Raw genomic sequence first — 14905 nt, 5'->3', positions numbered from 1 at the left:
ATTGTGTTATTGACTGTATGTTTTGTTTATTCCATGTGTTGTTGTTTGTGTCGCACTGCTTTGCTTTATCTTGGCCAGGTCGCAGTTGTAAATGAGAACTTGTTCTCAACTAACCTAAATAAAGATGAAAAAAATACATGATAAGTCCAACCAATATATATTGTCACTTTCTCTTTCTCTATGGTTCACAGATCTCCCAGCCCCTTCCTCTCTCTCTTCCTGGTTTGTCTTGACCCCTTATCTGTGGGTCGGCCCCACTTTTCACGTGTTCCCCTTGCTTCTGGGGATTGTAGTTTTTGGTGGTCAGACATTTTGTGAGCTGTAGTTCTTGTCGGGGTGGCCATTTCAGTGAGACGGCAGAACCCGTTTATTAGTTCTGCCCTCACATATTTGCCATTTATCACTCGGCCCCCTTCTTTGCCACACATCTCCCCCACTAGCTTCGACCCCCTAGGTCGGGCTACCGCAGCAAAATAGGCATGCATGTGGGATAACTCATCCACATTTCCCATTTCATTCCCTGCTCTGTGTTTTAAGTCAAAGTGAAACTGTTGGAGACTCAAAAACCACCGCATCACCTGAGCGTTCTTCTCTTTAGCCGTATGCATCCAGGTGAGAGGGGCATGGTCACTGATGAGCGTGAAGCCGCGCCCTAGCAGGTAGTTTTTCAGGATTTCTAGAGCCCACTTTACTGACAGCGCCTGTTTCTCAATGACTGAGTAGTGGGTCACGCGTTGTTCCAGCTTCCTGCTTAAAAATAGAATGGAGTGTTACATCCCTTCTACCTCTTGGGAGAGCATGGCTCCAAAGCCGGCTTCTGAGGCATCCATCTGAATAATGAACTCGCTCGCTCAACGTCTGGTATCACCAGCGTTGGATTACAGCAGAGAGCCTCCTGTAATGTTCTAAATGCTTTGCTGGCCTTTTCATCCTATTTTACCATGTTTGGCCCTCTGGCTCTGGTCATTGGTTGTGCAATGTCCAATGGCCGATGAGCACCGATACGTTTTATCGTTATGATCCAAGATGGCGTAGCAGTCAGACGTCTTTGTCTTCGTCTTGTCGTGTCCCGTGTATATATCTTTTTATAACTTTTTCTTCGCACATATTAAAAAAATAAAAAATTCTTAACCTCAACTTCAACATACTCTCCTGCAATCCGCTTCACGCAATGTGGTATGGATCTTCTATTTTCTTTACTTCAGAACCGGAACCCCCAACAGAAGCTAGCCAGCTAACTAGCTACTAGCTGAACCTTTTCACCTGGATCATCGCAGCTAGCTAGCTGCTATCCGAGTAGCCTGGACAACTCTTGCCAGTCTGCACAGCGCGATTCAAACCAGAGCATATCGGACTTATTTTTCTCCATCTCTCTGGATTTCTACCGCAAGCTCTGAACCTTTTCACCTGGATCATCGCAGATAGCTAGCTGCTGTCCGAGTGGCCACTCCTGGCTAACGTCTCTGTCCCGAAGCAAGCACCAATTAGCCTGGAGCTAGCATATGCTAGGCCCATCTCCCGGCTAGCTGAAGAGGTCCATCAGCCGCTCCTTGGGCTACTGATTTTGCCAATTGGCCTGGACCCCTTTTACCTCCGATATGGAGCTCCGCCGATCCATCACGACTGGACTACCGACCTAATCTGCACAAGGGGGTTTTCAACAGGCTCCCCTGTCGCGGCGTCCCCTGAATAGCCCATCTGCTAGCTTGCTAGCCGCGGCCTGCTAGCTGTCTAGTACATATTGGACTGTTAGCTGAAGAGGCCCATCGGACAATTTCTTGGGCCACTATACCTATTTTGCCAATTGGCCTGGACCCTTTTACTACACGGAGCCCTGCTGATCCATCACGGCTGGTCTGCCGACGTAACTGCACGAGGGGGCTTCAACAGACTTTCTCCGTCGCGACGTCCCTCTAAGGCCCGTCTGCTAGCTTGCTAGCCCCGGCCCGCTAGCTGTCTGAATTGCCGTGTCTCCAGCCTGTCTAGCTACTCACTGGACCCCTACGATCACTCGGCTACGCTTGCCTCTCCTTAATGTCAATATGCCTTGTACATTGCTGTTTTGGTTAGTGATTATTGTCTTATTTCACTGTAAAGCCTCTAGCCCTGCTCAATATGCCTTAGCTAACCCTAAAGTTCCACCTCCCACACATGCTGTGACCTCACCTGGTGTAAATGATGTTTAGAGACAATATCTCTCTCATCGTCACTCAATGCCTAGGTTTACCTCCACTGTATTCACATCCTACCATACCTTTGTCTGTACATTATGCCTAGAATCTATTCTACCGTGCCCAGAAACCTGCTCCTTTTACTCTCTGTTCCGAACGTACTAGACATGCAGTTCTTATAGCCTTTAGCCGTACCCTTATCCTACTCCTCCTCTGTTCCTCTGGTGATGTAGAGGTTAATCCAGGCCCTGCAGTGCCTAGCTCCACTCCCATTTCCCAGGCGCTCTCATTTGTTGACTTCTGTAACCGTAAAAGCCTTGGTTTCATGCATGTTAACATTAGAAGCCTCCTCCCTAAGTTTGCTTTATTCACTACTTTAGCACACTCTGCCAACCCGGATGTCCTAGCCGTGTCTGAATCCTGGCTTAGGAAGACCTCCAAAAACCCAGAAATTTCCATCCCTAACTACAACATTTTCCGACAAGATAGAACTGCCAAAGGGGGCGGAGTTGCAATCTACTGCAGAGACAGCCTGCAGAGTTCTGTCTTACTATCCAGGTCTGTGCCCAAACAATTTGAGCTTCTACTTTTAAAAATCCACCTTTCCAGAAACAAGTCTCTAACCGTTGCCACTTGCTATAGACCACTCTCTGCCCCCAGCTGTGCACTGGACACCATATATGAATTGATTGCCCCCCATATATCTTCAGAGCATGCGCTGTTAGGTGACCTAAACTGAGACATGCTTAACACCATGGCCATCCTACAATCTAAGCTTGATGCCCTCAATCTCACAAAAATTATCAATGAACCTACCAGGTACAACCCCAAATCCGTAAACACGGCACCCTCATAGATATCATCCTAACCAACCTGCCCTCCATATACACCTCTGCTGTCTTCAACCAGGATCTCAGCGATCACTGCCTCATTACCTGCGTCCGTAATGGGTCTGCGGTCAAACGACCACCTCTCATCACTGTCAAACGCTCCCTAAAACACTTCAGCGAGCAGGCCTTTCTAATCGTGTGTCAAATCGGAGGGCCTGTTGTCCGGACCTCTGGCAGTCTCTATGGGGGTGCCACAGGGTTTAATAAATCTTGGGCCGACTCTCTTCTCTGTGTACATCAATGATGTCGCTCTTGCTGCTGGTGATTCTCTGATCCACCTCTATGCAGACGAGACCATTCTGTATACTTCTGGCCCTTCTTTGGACACTGTGTTAACTAACCTCCAAACGAGCTTTAATGCCATACAACACTCCTTCCATGGCCTCCAACTGCTCTTAAACGCTAGTAAAACCAAATGCATTCCTTTCAACCGATCGCTGCCCACACCTGCCCACCTGTCCAGCATCACTACTCTAGATGGTTCTGACCTAGAATATGTGGACATAACTACAAATACCTAGGTGTCTGGCTAGACTGTAAACTCTTCTTCCAGACTCATATCAAACATCTCCAATCCAAAATCAAATCTAGAATCGGCATTCTATTTCGCAACAAAGCCTCCTTCACTCACTCCGCCAAACTTACCCTAGTAAAACTGACTATCCTACCGATCCTCAACTTTGGCGATGTCATCTACAAAATAGCTTCCAACACTCTACTCAGCAAACTGGATGCAGTCTATCACAGTGCCATCCGTTTTGTTACCAAAGCCCCTTATACCACCCACCACTGCAATCTGTATGCTCTAGTCAGCTGGCCCTCGCTACATATTCGTAGCCAGACCCACTGGCTCCAGGTCATCTATAAGTCTATGCTATGTAAAGCTCCGCCTTATCTCAGCTCGCTGGTCACGATAACAACACCCACCCGTAGCATGCACTCCAGCAGGTATATCTCAATGGTCATCCCCAAAGCCAACACCTCAAAGCCAACACCCTGAAAGACAGGGCGACGTTCATGAACACAACGGAACAGAACACAAGGTGAACTAAGAAAATAAATACAGAACCTTACACTGTTGAGCAAGGGTTTATTTAGTCTTCTAGGGCAACAAATAACAACAAAAGAGAAGCTAAATGTATCTAATTATAGACAAGTTGCCTAACAAATAGCCCTACAAAAATGTTGGAAATTATAAGCAGAAACATATCTAAATCAGGCAAATCAAAATCCTGCAACCCCTGTCAAAAAAATTGTTCTGCAGCCTTTGACTGGAGCCTATAACACATTTTCTATACTTGCGCATTAGGGTTGGGTGCGGGCCTCAGATAGAAATGTTTGCATCCGTTTGCTTCCGTTTAAGAATTTTTTTTGAAACAGAATCGGCGGAATGAATACACCCCTGATCCCGCGTAAAAACAGTTAACTTTCATAGTAACCACGTTGTATTTCTTCTCACATCTATTCACTTTCCTCTTCTCACCTTTTCCCTTTGCTTTTGGACTTCAATGCACAACACATCAGCTGTATGTGACCAGGAGAAAAAAGCTTTTCAAGCCAAACCATATTATAAGCGCTACACACAGCCTACATCTTTGTCACCATATTAGCTAAAGTAACATCATAGTCAACATAGGATCTGTCTCTCTCTCTGTCACACAAACATTATCCAAATGTAAATAAATTGTAATTACTTGTTTATTTTATGTACACTCCATTTTATTTTAGGATTGGAGATATAAAGGTCTACATATCCATTATAAATATCTACATCTATTACTATATATATATATATATATATTATTTATCAAATCAAAGTGTGATTAATAATATTGTTATACAGTATTGTTATACTGAATGTGTACAGTTGGAGGACATTCTGTGTGCTTTTTTCCCCAGAGTTAAATAACATGACCCCCTCTCATGATATCTCTCTCTCTTTCTCTCTCTCTCACACACACACACACACACACACACACACACACACACACACACACACACTATAATAACTTTATAATTGCATGTATGCTTTTTATTTAAAGACTGTGTGCAATAATGTAAATTCAAATTTAAAGCAACGTCTTTGGTTTATTGCATATTTCTCTGATTAAAATGTAGGACCAAAAGGAAGTAAGTTGGCAGACCTGCAAATCTCTGGGAGTGTGTGCAGGTTTTGTCATATGGTGGCTAAGCAGCATCCCAACAGTTGTCATATGTACAGGAGTGGCAGGCAAATATGTTGGTTATTGTCCTGTAAAATAATTTTTTTATGTACCTAGGCCATTCCCTGGCAACCCATCCACATCGCTCCGGCCAAACTGATGTTTGTTCTCCGCAACGAAGGTAGCTTTTTATGAAGCAGAAAAGCAGAGATGGGTGGCTGACAAGGAAAAAATAAAACAACATGCACACACTATCCTTCTCTCTCTCAGACACACACAAACACACAGTCTGTAAATATGTAAATAAATGGTAATTGTTTATTTTATGTATGATCCATTTTATTTTAGGATTAGAGATATCTAGGCATTCAACTCTCTAGATTGCAGTTTAATACACTGAGGGTTTATCATAAATATCATCAATATTAACTGACACAATTCTATAATAAATACATATTAGAAAAACATATAATAAAGTGACCAATAGTTACTGTATTGTAATTGTTTAGAGATTTAATAAGTCAACAAGTAGTGCCCCAGGGTAGGATCGAACCGTGTCTGAAAGGCAGCAGAAAAAGTGAATGGTCACGCATTTTTTGTTATGGCTAAACCCGTCTGGCTCCTGCATGAAGTATATGCATATACTGTATATGACATGTTCTTTTGAGCCATCTACTAGCTTACTAGGCATATTTCATCAACAAGAATGCACCTAATCAGCCATCAATCACATAACTCCAAAAACATTGTTTCAAAATAAATCAAAAAAGTATACAATGCGTACATATGTCTTCTTTACATAACATATAAACATCTGATTTGAAGTAAAGATTACATCATTTTGTTCATCAATGCCACAAACCTGGAAATCGAAGAGCACCATAAGAGCTATTATTACTATCCGAAAGAGCACAGATACTTCTGCTTTACCATGATAGGAATTAGACTTGCAAAATTAACAAATAAAATGAAAAAGAGCATATTGTGATTGTGGGTGGGTTAGAAATAGAGAAACAACTGGATGTGTAAAGTAGGTTTAATATATAATATAAGGCCAACTCCAGCAAATTGAGAAAGAAATGCACAATTAACAGACTTAAAAGAAGGAAGCCATGCGTATACGCAGCTATATCAACACTCTTCTTCTCAATTTAACAGGTCCATGTTGCTGCTGTCAGTTGTGAGCAGCCCATACCTCTGCATTCAGTTTGAACCCAAAAATAACACAGGTTAGAAAAAGGTAGAAAGAAATAGCACATCACAACACTTACGTGTGTAAATGAGTGGCTGCGTACATACAGGAAGCCCAATTCTGATCTTTCTTCCACTAATTGGTGACCAATCACATCAGATATTTTTCAGAAATGTTCTGATTGGTCATAAGACCAATTAGTGAAAAAAAATCAGAATTGGGATGCCTGTCTAAATGCAGCCAATGCTATTGAATCAGGAGAACAACAACAAGTGAAGGAAACAGCTTAGGGAAACTGGTTGAAGGTACTCTAGGGTGTGTTGATAGAAATAAGATGGAGACTTCCAAAGTGTCAGAAGTTGAGGGACCATGGGTAGCTAGAAGGGTGTTTGGCCATAGAACAAACATAAAGTGGGGAGCTGCCTGGTGTGCTTCTCTCCCTCTTTTAGGTTGTTCTGGTTGTCCACTTTCTCTCTTTAGCTCAGTAAGAGTGTGTTGTAGACATTTGTGTGTGTTATGAGGGGAAAGTGAACTGCTAAAGCTAGTTTGGGGAACATAAGCAAGGTCCTGGTCATAACAACCTCCTATTGTTTCAGTATTAATGGGGCTTATGCAGATGTGCTGGTATTGGTTCTAGTAACACCTCAGGTCCATTCTGTGTGTCTACAGGATAATGCACTGGGCCAGACGCATGGAAAAGGAGATCAACAGAATCTTCCAGTACATCAGTGGAGCCCAGCAGCTGAAATGGGTGAGTGCCTGTTTATGTCTGTCTGTGTGTTTGTCGTGTCATCATGGGATCACATTGTTACCTATATTTGGAACTCATCACCCCTGATTTTCAAGTCTCAGATTGTGTGTCCTAGTTGCGCTCTCTGTACTGAGAGAGTTGTGAGTGCATGTGCAAGTGTGTGTGTGAGACCATCCTGTGAAAGGTGACTGAAAATTACATCCATTAACATATACAGTAGTCAAAACATAAAACTGACCTTGGATCAGTAGCGTGCCACTGGGTACTACACGGTGAGGGATGCATGGCGTGGGGGCATGTCCTCTATGCTCTGAGTGAGCAATGACTGATGGTGCTTGTCCACTGTGTTCCTCTGTGTTGGTGTCACAGCAGAACAGATGGTCTGGTAGTCTGCAGTAAATCTTTGATGGGAGCCTTGCATCGTCTCCTCATTCATTCACCCATAATCCCGCCCAGTGTCTGAAACAACCCGGGATCTGTGGGAGTGAATGTTTCACAGGCAGGCACTAGCTACACAGTGCAGGATCCTGTGCTCATATAAAAATGCACATGAGCTGAACTAACCTTGTCTAACCAGTGTCTGACACAACCCGGGATCTGTGGGAGTGAATGTTTCACAGGATGGTGCAAGCTACACAGTGTAGCAGGATCCTGTGCTCATAAAAAAAGTTGAACTAACCTTGTATCTAACTGTGGTTTCTACCCAAGCCCAACATAACATCGCCCCGTTTGATAAGGTACAGTTGTCGTCCTCTGAAACCTCTACTAGTGGACATGCTACTAGTCCAAGCTGAGACCAACTCAGACCTATACTATTCATCTCTGTGTAATCAAATTTCAATGATTTAATATTGCTTTGCATTTAAATGTATCCTGTTCATTCGTAAATAACCTACAGTGCACTACATCATTTGAAAGGTACATTTTTGTTTTTATCCGAAGTATTTTTGACACAATAAATAACACAACTGTTATATTTGTGTCACAGATATAAATAAATGTCAACAATTGCCAAAAGGAAATGAAATAATGGCAAATAATTATGATTATGTATTTATTTACCTTCATTTTACCCATCTCAAAGAGAGCCAGCTCAAGCAGAAAAGCATAAATACACAACCATAAGGTCACATCAAATGATTGATTTTATATCAATGTGGGTTAGCTATGCATCATGTTTTTGCATTCTATCAATGATACTAGCTTATCTAATACAAGTGTACACTGTTGTGTGTTACATGTACACTCTTAGAAAAAAAGGTGTTATCTATTACAGTACCTAAAAGGGTTCTTTGCCTGGTGTCATAAGACAGCCCTTTTTTGTTCCAGGTAGAACCGTTTTTGATCCCGGTAGAACCCCTTTTTGATTCCATGTAGAACCCTTTCCACAGAGGGTTTTTACATGCAACCCAAACGGGTTCTACCTGGAACCAAAAAGGGTTCTGCTATGGCGACAGCCAATGAACCCTGTGTATAGTTCCAAGTAATTTAAAACTCATCCAGTGCACGCACATTCTTTCAAGCTTTTTGTCACACAAAGGTGCATATTGCGTCTATAAACAGTATAGGCCTTTACATTTAAGTGAAATGATACAACCACAAAATGAAAACATTGAAAGGAGAACTTTCATTCCAATCTTACTTCATCCTGTCTGCAAAACAAATGTCCAAAAGACTACATTGACCTTTTTTTATTTTTTATTTTAGGCAAGTCAGTTAAGAACATTAGAACAGTTAAGAACAAATTCTTATTTTCAATGACGGCCTAAGAACAGTGGGTTAACTGCCTTGTTCAGGGGCAGAACGACAGATTTGTACCTTGTCAGCTCGGGGATTCAAACTTTAACCTTTCGGTTACTAGTCCAACGCTCTAACCACTAGGCTACTGCCCCAGGCTACATTGACCTTGAAAGGCTACATTGACCTTGAAAGGCTACTTTGACATTAGTATATTGACCTTTATACAACCGGTGGGTCTAATCCTGAATGCTGATTGGTTAAAACCGCATTCAGCCGGTGTCTATTTCACAAGTTACCACCGGCAAATCTATGACGTTGAAATGCCTATTTTCTCTAATCCATCTCACTACGCAATCCACTGTCTCATCAACCCTGCCAGGAAAGGTATAACCTTAATCTCCACTATAAAAGGTATCTAGACATTATCTCCCATTTCTTTTAGACTAGCATTTGGTTTTCAACAGCAGATATTTGTATAAACCTTGCTGTCTGTCTCTTCGACCTTTTCAATATTGTATTGCGATATCAATCGTCCCATATAAAGTGAATGTGTCCGAACGAGTCAGACAGCAAATTGAGCTGGTAGTCATAGCTACATAGACAACTTTTTTTCTGTTGACTAGCTAAATCGATACTTTGTTGCGAAAACTAAAATGGATGAATGGAACATTTCTTTTGATCGGCGGTATGACTATGGATGAATGTAAAAAATAAATAGCAATAATACCCAGGCATGCAGATTTGGTGGGAAACTGCATTGAACAACCTAGAGAAAAGCCACAATGAAAAAACACATAAGAATACAAACTGGGCTGTCCGTTGCTTCGAGGGCTGGCTAGCAGAGAAGAAAAACGTTGTTGACTTCAAAACTGTCACTAAGGAAATGTTTAACATCCTTCTCCAACAGTTTAATGGAAATGAACGAAATGGGATGGTGGAGCAGTACAGCATAAGTAGCTACCTGGCACTCCGGAGTGGGCTCAACCGGTTTCTAAATAACCCACCCATCGGTCGCAGCTGGTGCCTTATTGAAGGACACTGAATTTACCACCTCGAATCATGTATTTCTGGGCAACATCAAACAGCTAAGAAGGCAAGGAAAATATATCAACCAGCCACCCTCCAATCACCAAAAAGGACATGGCCCAGCTCCAAAACTCTCAGGCTCTGAATCCCGGTACACCAAGGGGTCTGGTGTAGAAAATGTGGTTTGACCTCCGGTAACATCTGGGTTGAAGAAGAATAGAGGGGAACAGACAACTAAAGCCTAACTCATTCCTCATAAAAACAGATGAGAGCGGTCTAAGGTTTGTTGTTCATTATTTGCACTCGTAATTTGCATTCCCAGAGAGGAATGGGGCCAGCGGACTTGCCCACTTCGGCCTTGGCCATCCTTTCCGTAGCGCTGTCCATTCAAACGTATGTTTTGATGTCATCGTCTTCCGTTAGTTTGATTAAAAACTGGTTGGATGTGATTCAGGAGAAGCTCCTCCTTGCAGCTTCCTGACTTTTTCAACAAGGCGGATGTTTTGTAATCGCTGTTCCTCCAGCGTTCGTTCCTGAACCGCCTGTTGTGCTTGTTGGGCCCAGACGAACTGAGCTATCAACTCGTCCATGCTGATGCTGTGTAAACGTCAACCCTGATCTGACCACGTTATCAGATTGCCCGCATTCTCCACCACTTGTGGCAGACCAGGGGGTTTGGTCAAGACCTTTACCCAGATCAGACACGGACAGAGAAGGATTTAGCTCGGTTTCAAGGGTGTTTATTTAAATAATAAATCAAAAAGAAAAGGATAGGTCTCCCACATGAGACCATCTCCGGAATACCGTCTCTGTGCTCCGGGTCTTGCTGAACTCCCTCCTGAACTCCCTCCTGTTACCTCTGCAACCGTTCCCAACTATCCAGGAGTCCTTTCTTCCCCCACTCTCTCCAGTGTGCTGCCCTTCTGGCAGCTTTATGGGACTTGCACAGCTGGTGAGCAATCAGCCCTTGGTTACTCACCAACTTCCAATCAGCCCCAATTAGTCCTGTCCGGATAGCCCGTCGAGACCTGGCACGTCCAGCAGATAGAGCCATCGCCTCATGATGTATACTCCGTCTGTCACCAGGCCTCGACGAGTCTCCCCCTGGTGGCAGACCTGCTGTACACCACAATATTCTTAATTCATCATTCCTTTACTTAGATTTGTGTGTATATGTTGTGAAATTGTTAGATATTACTTGTTAGATATTGCTGCACTGTCGGAGCTAGAAACAAGCATTCCGCTACACCCGCAATAACATCTGCTAAACACGTGTATGTGACCAATAAAATTTGATTTTAACAGCTAGCAGACATATTCATGGTAATTTTCAACCTCTCCTTGTCCCAGTCTGTAATCTCCATGTTTTAATATTACCATCATCAATCCTGTTTCCAAGATATCTAAGGCTTCATGCCACAATGACTACCGGCCTGTAGCACTCACATCTGTAATCATGAAGTGCTTTGAGAGACTGGTTAAGACACACATCAACTCCATCAACCCAGACACCCAAGACCAGCTCCAATTTGCATGCCGCCCCAACAGATCCGTAAACGAGGAAATCTCAATTGTATTCCACACTGCCCTCACCATCCTAGATAATAATGGCACCGAAGGAGATGGACACTGTTTTATGATCCCGTAACCAATTGTGCTATTGTGTATGTTTTTTCGCGTTATTTGTTACTTATTTTGTTCATAATGTTTCTGCCAACGTGTCTTATGGCCAGAAAGAGCTTATTGATATGCAAAGATTACTCACACCATACTGGAGGAATTCTTCTTCTTCAGTCGGATGAGAAGGATTTACTCCAGACTCCCGACAAGGCCCTCATCCCCGTCATTCGCAGGAGGAAAAGACGGAGGTATCATGGACGACGGTCGGGGTGCCTTGTAAGGATACGTCGCCAAGAGGGTAATCTACCTTTACCATCGGTCCTATTAGCCAATTTACAATCAATCAATAATAAAATAGACGAACTACGAGCACGTATATCCTACCAACAGGACATTAAAAGCTGTAATATCTTGTTTCACCGAGTCATGGCTTAACAACGATATGAATAACATACAGCTGGCGGGTTTTAAGCTATTTCGGCAGGATAGAACAGCAGCTTCTGGTAAGACATATTTGTAAACAATAGCTGGTGCACGAAATCTAAAGAAGTATCAAGGTTATGCTCGCCTGAGGTAGTATTTCATGATAAGCTGTAGACCACACTATTTACCAAGAGAGTTTACATATATATTTTTCGTATCTGTCTATATACCACCGCAGACTGATGCTGGCACTAAGACCGCACTCAATGAGCTGAATACGGCTATAAGCAAACAGGAAAATGCTCATCCAGAGGCTGCTCTCCTAGTGGCCGGGGAATTTAAATGCAGGCAAACTGAAATCTGTTTTACCTAATTTCTACCAGCATGTTAAATGTGCAACCAGAGGGGGAAAAAAATCTAGACCACCTTTTCTCCACACACAGAGATGAGTACAAAGCTCTCCCTCATACTCCATTTGGCAAATCTGACAATAATTCTATCCTCCTGATTCCTGCTTACAAGCAAAACCTAAAGCAGGAAGCACCAGTGACTCGGGCAATAAAAAACTGGTCGGATGAAGCAGATGCTAAGCTACAGGACTGTGTTGCGAGCACAGACTGGAATATGGTCTGGGACTCTTCCGGTGGCATTGAGGAGTACACCACATCAGTCACTGGCTTGATCAATCAGTGCATCGATGACGTTGTCCCCACAGTGACTGTACGTACATACCCCAACCAGAAGCCATGGATTACAGGCAACATTCGCACTAAGCTAAAGGGTAGAGGTTCCGCTTTCAAGGAGTGGGACTCTAACCTGGAAGCTTATAAGAAATCCCGCTATGCCCACCGATGAACCATCAAACAAGCAAAGCATCAATACAGGACTAAGATCGAATCATACTACAAGGGCTCCGACGCTCGTCGGATGTGGCAGGGCTTGCAAACTATTACAGACTACAAAGGGAAGCACAGCCGCGAGCTGCCCAGTGACACGAGCCTACCAGATGAGCTAAATTACTTCTACACTCGCTTCGAGGCAAGTAACACTGAAAAATGAATGAGAGAATCAGATGTTCCGGACGACTGTGTGATCACGCTCTCCGTAGCCGATGTGAGTAAGACCTTTAAACAGGTCAAGGCCGCAGGGCCAGACGGATTACCAGGACAGGTACTCTGAGGGTACTCACCAACTGGCAAGTGTTTTCACTGATATTTTCAACCTTTTCCTGTCTGAGTCTGTAATACCAACATGTTTCAAGCAGACCACCATAGTCCCTGTGCCCAAGAACACTACGCCCCCATTCTCCTCGACGGGGTTGTAGTGGAGCAGGTTGAGAGCTTCAAGTTCCTTGGTGTCCACATCACCAACAAACTAACATGGTCCAAGAACCCCAAGACAGTCGTGAAGAGGGCACGACAAAACCTATTCCCCCTCAGGAGACTGAAAAAATTTGGCATGGGTCCTCAGATCCTCAAAAGGTTTTACACTGTTCTCTCTGCTACTGCACGGCAAGCGGGACCGGAGTGCCAAGTCTTGGTCCAAGAGGCTTCTAAACAGCTTCTACCCCCAAGCCATAAGACTCCTGAACATCTAATCAAATGGTTGCTACTCTCTGTTTATTATCTATGTTTCTCAAATGACTGCCTCGCCTGGTTCACCAACTACTTCTCAGAGTTCAGTGTGTCAAATCGGAAGGACTGTTGTCCGGACCTCTGGCAGTCTCTATGGGGGTACCACAGGGTTCAATTCTCGGGCTGACTCTTTTCTCTGTATATATAAATGATGTCGCTCTTGCTGTGGGTGATTCCCTGATCCACCTCTACGCAGACGACACCATTCTGTATACATCTGGCCCTTCCTTGGACACAGTGTTAATTAACCTCCAAACGAGCTTCAATGCCATACAACACTCCTTCCGTGGTCTCCAACTGCTCTTAAACGCTAGTAAAACCAAATGTATGCTTTTCAACCGTTTGCTGCCCTTACCTGCCCGCCCGACTAGCATCACTACTAAGCCCCTTATACCACCCACCACTGCAACCTGTATGCTCTAGTCAGCTGGCCCTCGCTATATATTCGTCGCCAGACCCACTGGCTCCAGGTCATCTATAAGTCAATGCTAGGTGTTAGAGCCGATTCGGACATATTTGTATAAAAGACTGAACATACCGAGCTCCCTGTATATTTGTGTAAATATATTAAATATGAATGTATATGATGAAATATTAGGTACGTACCTTTATGATTTATATTTACCTGATTGAGATATATTCATTTGTTGTTAGTGTAACTTAGTTTTTGGCCCCCCCTCTTGCCCATTCATTGTACTGTGGTAAGTGTGTTAGGATAAAGGCAGGAAGTTGGGCCTTCGGGGGAAGGAGTCCTTGCTAGATGCGGGAGCGGTATCGTTTTTTGACCATACAGACATGTCATATTATGTATTTTCCATATCAAGTAATCTATGTTTTAAGTTGATTGGATAATCATTTTCCTGTTAGATATAAGAAGAATAAAAAAATTTGTTGCACCATATCCCTGGATCACATTGAATGTTTGGCTGTTTGGAAACCTTGAGTGTGGACTGTATGCGTACCAAACAACAGGCTTGGGCAGTGGCTATGGTAAAGACGAAAGGAAGCCACTACAATCAAGTCAAAAAACTCCGTGAAGGATCACTATCGGAAGGAAATCTCTGGTTCGGACACACGCTGGATATTGTTCTATTTGTAATTGCATTCGGACCATAAGGACAGCTCGCTTGGAAGGATTTGAACTCCTAGGATTCGCCAGGCGTGAGTAACCACTGCGAATGAATGAGCTGCCCTGTTCAATGCGATCGTTTGATCATGCATATTATAGAAGCGCAAATATCCTTATAATTGGAATGTTTGATAAACTTGGGAATGGAATTCAAAACACAGCGCTGT

The sequence above is a fragment of the Salmo salar genome, chromosome 22, assembly GCF_965601325.2.
Source record: "Salmo salar chromosome 22, fSalSal1, whole genome shotgun sequence".
Lineage (NCBI taxonomy): Eukaryota > Metazoa > Chordata > Actinopteri > Salmoniformes > Salmonidae > Salmo > Salmo salar.
Note: the sequence above shows the minus strand (reverse complement) of the source record.